Genomic DNA, 11,999 nt, shown 5'->3' on the forward strand with positions numbered 1-11,999 from the left:
ACCCTCAGACAAGTTACTACCTTTCTTTTTCCCAGTTTCACTATCAATAAAAGTTAGGAATTGACTTCTAAAAGGTCACCCAAGTCTAAAGCTTTGTGACTGTAAGTAATAATAGCTGGTACTAGTGGGCAACATACTGTCATCACCAAATGTTTAGCTCAGAGGTTTAAGGGCACCATCTCCTAGGTGAACGTGACAGAGACGCAGAGATGTCAGATCACATTCCCAGGACTGGATTGTGCTGGGATTCCAGCTATACACTTTGACCTTTGAAAGCACATGCCTTTAAGCACTGTCTTACAGGGGTTCCTTTGTCAACCAAATCAATTAAGGATCATTGGCTTTTAGGGATTAGGTATCCTTATTATGTGTTTCTCCCCCAGTGAGATATTCTGCACTATGAGGACTCTCCTGCTCCCCTACCCCCCACTCCCCATCCTTTCTCAAACGCTACTGCTGCCCACTAAGATCCTACACCTGGGGGATCCAGAATCGGGACGGGGGTGGGGGGCGGGGGTGTGTGTGCTGCTGCCGAGGAGGAACTTATGGGAGAAAATAGCAAGTAGTTGGCTGGTTTATACCATATGTGACTGATACTTGGGCTCAGCCATGATGCTGAGAACCAGGAATCAGTACAAGACATACACAGAGAGATGAAAGTAAAGGTGAGACCAAAGGTGACAGAAGAGAGTATAGACAAAGAAACACACTCCCAAGAGGCAGCATGGCAAATTCTCAGAAATGGTGAATGATGAGAGTAGGAAAGCTGCTGAGAGGTAAATGTTTCACTTAGTGACAATGCACGTTACCGTTGGCTTTTCAGGACTTCTCAGGTCATAAAAGCAGAACGAATGAACACATTTCTAAGTAAACAATTGGCTGTATAATTATTTAGGGCTTGGGAGAGGAATCAGAGCACAAATGTGAAAGTTTAACATGAATTCTAGTCATAGAACACGAAGGCTACCAATACTAAAAAACAATGCTGCTTGCCTGTGGTTGCTACCTAGAACAGTCCATTGACTCCCCTTGGAGTTTTTGAGAAAGTAATGAGGTGTAAGTGGTTTAAAGCACACACTTTGGAATCCTATTTCTATCACTTACTAGTAGAGGAACTTTGGAAAACTAATGCAACATACTTGAGCCTTAGATTTTTCCTCTTTCAAATGAGGAAGTAAAACTCTACTTCTTACTGTTGTGATGGTTAAGCAAGTTAATATGTGTACATTACTTAGAACCGTAGTTAGTGCCTAGTAAGCACATGAAATAGTGGTTGTTATATCAAGCAGAACAGGTGTATTTAATTTGCTAACCCTGCCATTTACAAATGATCCTCATATTTGTTCAGAAAGACTCTTCTTCTCACCTTGATTCTATTACAATGCAACTTAATGTCGTAGTTAAATCATGGTGGCAGGATATGAACTGTTGCAGGCAGGGAGATATAATTTTATGTTCAGAAATCAAAAAGACAGTGATGGTTTGGGGGCTTTAGATGAGATTTCTGGGCCCCTCTCCTCCAAGTCCTGTGTAGTGTCCTTGCCAAGGACTAAAGGTCAAGGGGATTTTTTCTGAGAAGGTGTGAGCCAAGAGCAGAGGGAAAATGAAGATATACAACCAAATGACTGCAGATCAGCAAGGCTCTTCAGAGGGTTAGGTGGGAAAATCCTTAGTTTATGATTTGTATTGTCTCTGTCTAGTTATCATGTGGACATAAATTTCCCCCCTAGGCCCTTCCATCAGCTCCCAGCCCAGCAGATCTAGCTCTTCAGAAAAATTGTGTGTGTGTGTACATATATACACACACAAAATACATATTATATATATATATAAAATATAAAATGTATATTATGTATCAAATGTATAAAATGTATATATATAAAATATTACATATATTATGTTATCATATATATATAGAGAGAGGAGAGGTTTATTTTAAATAATTATTTATTTATTCTTTATTCTAATTATGTATTCTTTATTTTAAAGAGTCAGCTCATGAAACTGTGAAAACTGTCAAGTCTGAAACTATAGAGTAGGCCAGCAAGCTGGAGACTCAGGTAAGAGTTTATGTTGCAATCCTGAGTTTAAAATCTTGCAGTCTTGAGAATTCCTTTTTTTTTCTTCTGAAAACTTCAGTCTTAGTTCTCAAGGCTTTCAACTGATTAGATGAGGCCCACCCACATTATGGAGAGTAATCTGCTTTACTCAAAGTCTAGTGACTTAAATGTTAATCACCTCTAAAAAATACCTTAACAGCAACATCTAGACTTGTGATTGACCAAACAACTGGCTGCTATAGCCTAGCCATGTGGAAACATAAAATTAATCATCAAACTCATTAATTCTTACTGATCATTTAGATTCTAAGAGCTTTATTTGTATGAATTCACTTAGTACTTAACTAAGCCAGTGAGTTAGGTATCGATCACAACAGACGAGAAAACTGAGGCCCAGATAAGCAAAGCAGTTTGCCCCAAGTTACATGGCTGGTAAAGGGCAGATGTGGCATCCAGACTCAGTAGATCTGGCTTCTGAGGCGGAGGGCTTATGCAGGGGCCTGTGCTAACCTGAAGTACATGCTTGTCTTCAACCCCTTTGTGACTCTCCAAACCACCCATACAGGGATATCCACAGACTGAGCCCTCAAGTCCCCGAATCAGAGACGTATCAGAGTGACTCGTAGGCGCTCAGTGCTTGAGTGAACAGATGGATAGACGGATGGAGGAAGACTCTCTAATCTTTATGATGAGGACTCTGAAGCACTGCTACGCAACAGTGAGTGAAATCAGTTTTGACTCTTAAAGAGGTCCTGGGTTTTATGGTGGTGGTGGGCGGGGGGAAGACCAAAACAAAAAGAAACGGCAGCATGGTAAAGACTGTAATTTTTAATACTTCGGTCTTTGGGATAAGACCGAATTGATGGTATGAGACTGCTTTCTTTCTGCATTAGACATGATACTGGATGAGTTAGTTAGCCTGTCCACGCTTCTCCTTCCCCATCTGTAAGATAAAATAAATGTGTGTAACGCAGAGTGTTGTGAGAAGGAAAAAAAAGGACTGAGATCGTGTCTATGGGATGCTGAGCCCGGTACCCAGAACGTGGATAGTGTTTGATCAATGATGGTTGTACTGTAAGGTCCTGAGTGAGTGTCCCAAGGCCAAAGAATAGAGGGTGGTAGGCAAACTGTGATTTCATCAGGCTGAAATAAATATTTGAACTAAACTCCCAGCCACATAAGGGGAAGAACATTTTAGGCAAAGGAAAGAATTTAAATGTCGAACAAACTGGTAGAATGAGCTGCATTTCAAATTTGGCCTGAACATGTATTTTGTCTGAACCACCCAGTAATTTTCCAAAAATTAAATTAGTTTTAACTTTGAGAAATTAGAAGATTCCTCCTAAAAAAGTCTAGAGTCTGATCAAAAAGAGATGGCCATCCTGTGCAGCTCTAGATGAGCTCTCTGGTCTTCTGTTTCTCCACAGTGTCTGCTATTCTTTTGTCATTCACTTGTGTTACTTCTCTGGATCCTGTAGACTCTTGGTATCAATGTGCACATAGGAAGTGCATGTAAGAAGTAGTTACGTTGACAGGACTTGCATGCTATACTTAGGAATGTGGGCTTTATCATGTCCTAGGCAATAAGAAGCAATCGCAGAATTTTTTTAAAATTTTTAATGGAGTATAGTTGTTTTATATATAGTTGCTGTATAGTTGTGTTAGTTTCTGCTCTACAGCAAAGTGAATCAGTTATACATATACATATATCCCCTCTTTTTTAGATTCCCTTCCCATTTAGGTCACCACAGAGCATTGAGTAGAGTTCCCTGTGCTATACAGTAGGTTCTCATTAGTTATCTATTTTATACATAGTAGTGTATGTGTATCAGTCACAGTCGCCCAGATCATCCCACACCCCTCCCCTCCTTGGTATCCATGTTTGTTCTCCATTTCTGCTTTGCAAATAAGTTCATCTGTACCGTTTTTCTAGATTCCACTTATAAGCGATATTGTACAATGTTCCTCAAAAAACAAAAAGCAGTCACAGAATTTAAAGCAGAGACTTGAGCAGATTTGTGTTTTAGAAAGGTTTTTCTGGGCCGCAGGAGGCAGAGACAGAAGTCAGTTAATGAAAGGCTGTGGAAATAGTAAGGAATGTGTTGGTGAGAGGGTGTGATCAATGTGAAATGTAACAGCACTGGAGGCAGAAAGAAGTGTGTACCTGCCAGTGATGACTGGAGATGAGTCTTGTATGGCTTTATGTGACTGGAAATATTTATGCTGAGCCAACAGTGACAATAATTTTTGAAAATGCTGGGTGCTTTTGTCCAAGAACATAGGACAGAGACATTGTGAGAGTCCTTGAAGGAGAGCATTTAATGGGAAACAGGACTCATTCCCTCTCAGTTTTAACCATTTCAAAGATGGAGGAGAAGCTGGACCTTTTGGATTTATACATGTCAATCTTTACTGTGGCTCCTCCCTAAGAGATTTGCAAGGACAATTATATTATACATAATTGTAAACTGTAAAATGCAACTCTGCTTATTGTGAAGGAATAATAAGATTTGGGAAAGGGAGAGTTGGTGAGGAAGAAGGGGTATTAAAGATTATTTCCAATTAATGTGTAGATGTGAATGATTAACTCTACTTGGGGTTATATGGATTTTTTTCTTGAGGGCAATAGAAAGACATGACAAGGTTTTAAGTAGGAACAAGACTTAGGTTTGTTTGATGATGTTTTTAACAACATTACTCTAAAGGGTAGGGTACCACAGTGCATTCCATTAGAAGGATGTGACTGTGATATGGATAAATGCTGGAGGCCAGCAGGAGGGTCCAAATTAAGAGAAAATGGGAATAACCAGTTGAAAAAGTGTGATGGGGTTTGCCTGTTGGCATGCTGAGGCCAGTTAGCTATCAAATTAAGAGGGTACTGAAATATTGTAGGAAAGGAATCTCAGCTTTCCCCTCCTCTCTTAATCAAACACGGCAGGGTGAAAATTATGTGTAATTCCAGGTACATTAGCCATAAGTATTTTTCAATTCAACAATAAAATACCTAACATTTATTGAGTGCTAAGTGTGTGCTCACTATTCTAGGTCCTCTGCCTGAGACTTTTAGAAACATAAATTTAAATTGCCTCTGTTCTATTGAAAAAGTATTGGGTTGGCCAGAAAGTTCTTGGGTTTTTCCGCAAGATGTTATGGAAAAACCCAAACAAACTTTTTGGCGAACCCAATATTATCTCATTACTAACTGTTTGCTCTAAGGTATAAACTAACTAGCTATTAAATTATTAGATTAACTACACTATTTTATAATACTAACACATCTCACTGATGCTGTGTCCTGTGAAGCTGTTGAGGTCAACGTGAGAAAAAATGGCTGAGAGCAGGGGTTGTATGTCCAGATTTCCTGCGTTCCATTCCTGGCTTTGCTGCTTGCTAGCTACGAAACACAGACAAGTTAGTTATTCTCCTGTGGATGCCTCATTTCTTCATCTGCAAAATAAGGATACTAGTATTGCCATCATCATTGGGTGGTGGTAAAAAGAGGGTTGTCAGGAAAGGTCTGGAACATGTTGACTGCTTGGTAAATCTTATCTCTTATAATGGTTGGTACTGGAGGAAGGCAGTGAGGATCTGGACCAGTACTTACTAGTGACAACAAATAGCGGGGAGAGGTGAGAATTTATGCAGTGGGAGAAGCTGCCTATGGTGCCATAAAATGAAGTTTAAGTACATAATTAAAATTCCATAACCTGCTGAAAAGTAATCTAAACTAGCTGAAATTGATTTTCCAAAGACATGTGTGTATGTACTTTTACCTTCAAATGAAAAACTAAACTCTCAGAATAAAATCTGCCGCTGTTTCACTCCTTCCTCTATCCCATTTTTTGCCCCATCTGTGAAAGCCTTAGAAAAGACTACTTATTCTATGAAAGTTGCACAAATAGAGGTTAAACCAGGTGGAATCAAAATCAATGAGTAAACAGGAGAAATACAAAGAGGACAAAGAATGCGACATTGCAAAAGTCCCATGGTTGGGAGTGAATGTGAACTGATTTTCTGTTACTCTAGCCTGTGCTATCAGACATGTGTGGGGTCCAGGCCACCGGATGTGTGCAGTTTGCTGGTTGGATACCCTTGACCTTATTGCTGGAAGAGGCCAAACCTGCTGGAATTTGGCTGCAAAAAGTTGTTATCTTCCCCCCAGTAACTGTCTTTCTACCTCCTTGTTATTCATGGTGGCTGCCACCACATTCCCACGAACGTCACTAAATATTTACCAAGTATGCGTACATAATCTACTAAGCAGGGCTCCAGTACTAAGAGCAGGCAAAGACTTGTTTCTGACTTGCTACATGATCTTGGCAGGATAGAGGAGAAACATTTAATTATAATCCAGACACTAACTGTGCTGTCCAATTTATTAGCCACTACTCCCATGTGGCTATTTAAATTTTAATTAAAATTAAATTTAAAAATTCTGTTTATCTGGTGCACTTGCCACGTTTCAAGAGCTCAGTATAGTGAAGTGCTATACACTGGACAATATAGATGTGGGATATTCCATTATTTCAGATTCTTCTATTGTTTAGCACTGAACTAGAGTGTTCTGGTCACACTTCTACAATCCATTTGACCAAATGCACAGGCTCTACATTTAAAAATGTTCTTTTGATATTCCTCTGAAAATGAGTATATTTGTTTCCTATGGATACTGTAACAAATTACCACTAACCTAGTGGCTTAAAATTACACACTTGTTTTCCTACAGGTCTGTGGTTCAGAAGACTGCATTGGGTCTCATCAGGCTAAAATTAAGATGTCTGCAGGGCTTCCTACATTTACGGAACAGAGGCTCCATTCTTTTTCTTTGCAGATTCTAGATGCCACCTTCATTCCTTGGCTTTTGGCTCTCTTCCTCCATCTCCAGATTCGGCAACTTTGGGCTAAGTCCTTTGCTCATTGCCAACTTTTTTCTCTCTTTTTTGCCTCTCTCTTGCACTTACAAAGAACTTTATGATAACATTGGTCTCATTAGGATAATCCACAATCATCTCCACAACTCAAGGTCATTGATTAGCAACCTTAATTCCATCTACAACCTTAATTCTTCTCCCTTTGCCATGAAATATGACATATTCCAGGTTTAGGGAATTAAGATTCAGACATCTTTGGGATGGGCTATTATTCTACCTACCTTAATGAGTAAAAGTTTTATAAAGCACAGTGATGCTCCTTGAAGGGACAGGCGATGTAAATATATTATAGATAATTGTTCATATGTTTCTGATTTAACAAAATTTCTAATTACATATAATGAAATAATTTAATTAAATAATTGGTAAGTATAAGAAAAATAAGATGTTAATAAATATTATATGCACCAGACTCTAAGTTCTAAGATTCTAAGAGCATACATGTATGAACTCATGAATAAATCAGTGAATAGAGACATTAATAGCACCTTAATAGTAGTGTAGGATAAATGGAGACTCAGAGAATATTAATCAGGAAAATGGGGTTCTCTTCCTAGCATAGTCACCTACTCACTTATGCAATTTCTCTGGATTTAAGTTGTTTACAAAGATAAAAGTAGAAGCCCAGATAAAACTCTCTCTATGGTCCTTTCCAACTCTTAAAATGTTCCTTTATGTGTTAAGCAAGAAGAAATGATAAGATTGGAAAAAAGAGATAATATTGAGCAATACAAAATAGCCCCATTTTACTTCAAAATAAAACAGTAGGTACAGGAAAACTAAACGGAGATGATTTAATCATAGATAATATAGCATGTTTTAATTTTTGTTACTGATAAGATATACTATGATTAAAGAGGTAAAGAAATTGGGTAAAAATAGTCAAACTGAGCCTGGGAACTGTGGTTGCATATACTTTACTTTACTAAGGATCAAGATTAGAAGAGTCACCAAGAGAACACTTGTATTTCCAGTTGGTTTAGACTGACATTATTAGTCTGAAACATGTTTAAACACCTTTTCATTTCCTTGCTTTATTTTAATTGGAGTGCTTAGAAAAATAGATGACTGTTATTGCCATTAGAAGAGCTACAGTCCTGTCAAAAGCTATCAGACTTTATGCGAATAAACTTTTGCACCCAACAAAGTTCATAAACAACTGAGACTCCCTGTGCTGAAGCATAAACGTGTGTGGCATGCAGCAGCCCACTGAAAGATCACCCCAAAGAATAAGATAAAAGCTTTTTATCCATATGATTCTGTAAGAGAAGCTTTTTGAATTAAATAAATCTTGGGTTTGAGAACTCTGAAGAGCCACAGCTTTCAGATCAAGGTGTTTCAAAGCTATTTTGTCTAAAGGCTGTTATTCTAGAGATTAATCAGATTTTTAGAATTTATTATGCCAGAGATACTCTAAACATATTAACAAATGAGCAGTGTTGATTACCTTAAACACAGTAACTTAAATGTATCCTTACTCAAAAACTATAGATAATATTACATAGACTATAAATTGGAAATGTTCTCTGATCCAAACTGAAAACTAATCAGATAAAACCACCCTAAGTCTATCTCTATCTCTGTCTCCTTATCTCCTTCTATATAAGCTATCTATCATCTGTCTGTCTATGATATTCTGTCAAATATTGTGCAGCCCATCAAACATGCCGTGCTTATTAAAATTCCACTGTATTGTAATTTGCAATTCTTCATTTGATTCTAAAAAAGAAAAATGTGCTCCCTTTCCTGGAAATTGTATGGTTTGTCACTGTCCCTTACACTTGTTCACTCATTCAATCATTTATCCATCTTTCATATGCTTCAAGGACATATTACTTGCCAGGCACTGGAAATATAATGATGAACTATCCAGTGTAGGTGAAGGCACCTGACCACACCATTGTGATGCCCTATGATAAGTCCTATGAAAAATGTAGGTCAAGGGTTATAAAAACAGAATAGATGGGCATATAAAATTTGAGACAGAAAGGAGAGGCCAGAGGTGGCATTAAAAAGATGTTACTTAAAACTGAATCTTGACAGATATGAATGAATCATTAATTATTTTTTCCATTCATTCACTTATTGTTACTCTGTGTCAAAGCAATGCAAAAACAAAGCCATCCCTCTTCTCAAGTAATTCAAGATCCACTTGAGAAATGGACTCATAAGAACTAGAGTAGAGTGATTGTTGTTAAGATAAAGCTACGTGTGTGTGTGTGTGTTTGGCACAGTAGGGGGAAGTTGTGGTAGGGTGGCAGGAGTATGTAATGAGATTGGCAAGGGGAATACCAGGCAAGAAGAAAAGTATTTCAGAAATAAAAATCTGAGAAATGTCGCCCAGAGCATATGTTATACAGTATCAGGTAAATATCCATGAAGTATAAAGCTTCAAGACAGGCAAGGAAGAGAGACTGTGAAGAGCATGCCATGCTGAGGACTTTGGCTTAATCTTTAGGTTGTGTGGGAGCCCCAAGAGATTTTATGCAGAAGCAGAGAACCTTTTCTGTGTGTGCCTCTGCATCCTTTATGCAACTATCTCTATGCTGCGCTGTGTCCTAAGAACTGAATCTTTATAGTTGTATCCCTGTTCTCTCTTGCCCTCTGACTTTGATCAAAGAGAAGCACCTTTAGGAAATCAGGGAACTGGAAGGGAGTGGGACTGGTGTGTCAGATCTTATTCATGCTGCACCTCATCTTGTTTGTCAGAATGTTACACTCATCCCCTAGATGCTGCAGGTGTTGGCTACTGACAACCTGTATTTTAGCAGTAAATGGGGAGAGCCTTTATCTGGTGAGCACTGTCTTACCAGGAGATGTTTAAAAAGTTATGCAATCCTCCACTTTACCAGTGATTAGTAATCAGTGGTTGACTAACATAAGTATATAACAACGCAGCATCCTTGGATATAAGTAGTGCAACCTCTGTAAACAATTGAGACTTTAGAGCTCTTCATGGGTTCAAGTTGAGGGTCAGTTTCTCCTAAAACCACATTTTTGTCCAGCTTCTTCTTGCCCTATCCTCTTTTTCTCCCCTCTTTAAAGGTTTCTCCTGAGAGGGTTCCCTGAATAAATCACTTGCTTAAGATTCTCTGCCTCAGACTCTACTTCTGGGGAGCCCAGTTTAAGACAATTCATACCAGAAATGGTCCTGTAAAGTAAACTTGAAAGATGTAATTCTAGAGTTGGATCAAATGCCAGCTGAATGGCAATGATAGGTGGTGTGTTGATAGTTCCTGGATGTCATAGCAATATAATTGCTAAGATGATGGAAGTGTGCTAGCTTTTACAGGGTCTCTGGCATTTGAGAGATAGAGGGAAAATAATAAAATTAAGGAATATGGAATTGGATGGCAACTGGTGAGTGCCTGCTGGTGCATTCTCGAGAGAAAATAACTAATCATTTATTAATGGTAAGTGTGAGAGTCAGAGGTCTTCCTTGGCAGTTTTTAAAGAGATCCTTATTACCTGCAGGTGAAAGGCATACTGAGCTGTGGAACAGGCAAAGGACTTGTTAGTGAGAATAGCGGAACTTCAGAGAAAGCTGAATTCACAGCCTAGGTGACTCTGGATGCCACGATAAGACACATGCGCTTCAGAGAGTAGGAAAGATAAGCCATCCAAAGATCCAGTGGCTTGCCACATCTGTGACCCTTTTAGGGAGCCAGTGGTCTGGGGCACTGGTCCAAGGTAAAGGGGAAATTATTGTACATTGTGCATCCTACCATTAAATAAGAAGCAATGTGCATCAAACATCACACTGCACTGAACGATTTAGCAAGTGATGTGGAAAGCTGCCAGGTTTCAATAGGGGCCTTGAGCAAGAAAAGACATGTAGAGGCCATAGTACAAGTAGTCCTACCACTTAGATCATATGACCCAGAAGATCCTATAATGGTGCGTGAGTTATTTGTAGGAGATAAAGATATGCATGGAGTCTGGCAAGCCCCAACAGAAGACTTTCAAACAGGCAATGAGATTTTGGAGCAAGAGCATGCCATCTGTAGCAGAGAACATCATTCAAAATGCAGCTGCTGGAATGCTCCTCAGCATGGTGTATTAGTTAGGGTTCTTTGGAGAAACAGAACTAATACTATACAAAATATATTTATATTTTACAAATATAAATAAAATTTATGTGTATGTGTGTATGTATATATTTGTACATTTATGATAGGACTTGGCCCAAATGATTTCGGTGTCTAAGATGTCCTCAATCTGCCATCTGCAAGCTGGAGACCCAGAAAACCTGGTAATATAATTCAGTCCAAGTCCAAAGACCAGAAAACCAGGAGCACCAATGTCGAGGGCAGAAGAAGATGACTCTCTTGGCTCACGCAGAAAGCAAATTTACCCTTCCTTTGCCTTTCTGTGCTATTTAGGCCCAAAGTGTATTATAGATGATGGCAATATGCATTGGTGAGGGAGATCTTCTTTACTCAATATACTGATTCGAATGCTAATTTCCTCAGAGACACCCCCACAGAGACATCCATAAATAATGTTTTACAGATATCTGGGCATCCCTTATCCCAGTCAAGTTGACGCATAAAATTAACCATCACAAGTCTGCCTCTTGTCAACTTGGCATCTATACAAATGTTTAACTTTAATTTTATTTTATATTTTTATCAAAGTATAGTTGATTTAAATATTATATTAGTTTCAGGTATACAACATGGTGATTCAATATTTTTTTTAGATTACACTTCATTTAAAGTTGTAAAATGTTGGCTGTATTCTCTGTTCTGCACAGCATATTTCATAGCTTATTTATTTTACACATACCTCTCAATCCCCTACCCCTATCTTGCCCCCCTCTTTCCCTCTCCCCACTGGTAAACACTACATTGTTCTCTACATCTGTGAGTCTGTTTCTGTTTTGTTGTATTCATTCATTTGCTTTATTTTTTTAGATTTTACATATAAATAATACAGTATTTGTCTTTCCCTGACTTATTTCACTCAGTATAATACCTTCCAGGTCCATCCATGTTGTTGAAATTGG

The sequence above is a fragment of the Hippopotamus amphibius genome, chromosome 6, assembly GCF_030028045.1.
Source record: "Hippopotamus amphibius kiboko isolate mHipAmp2 chromosome 6, mHipAmp2.hap2, whole genome shotgun sequence".
NCBI lineage: Eukaryota > Metazoa > Chordata > Mammalia > Artiodactyla > Hippopotamidae > Hippopotamus > Hippopotamus amphibius.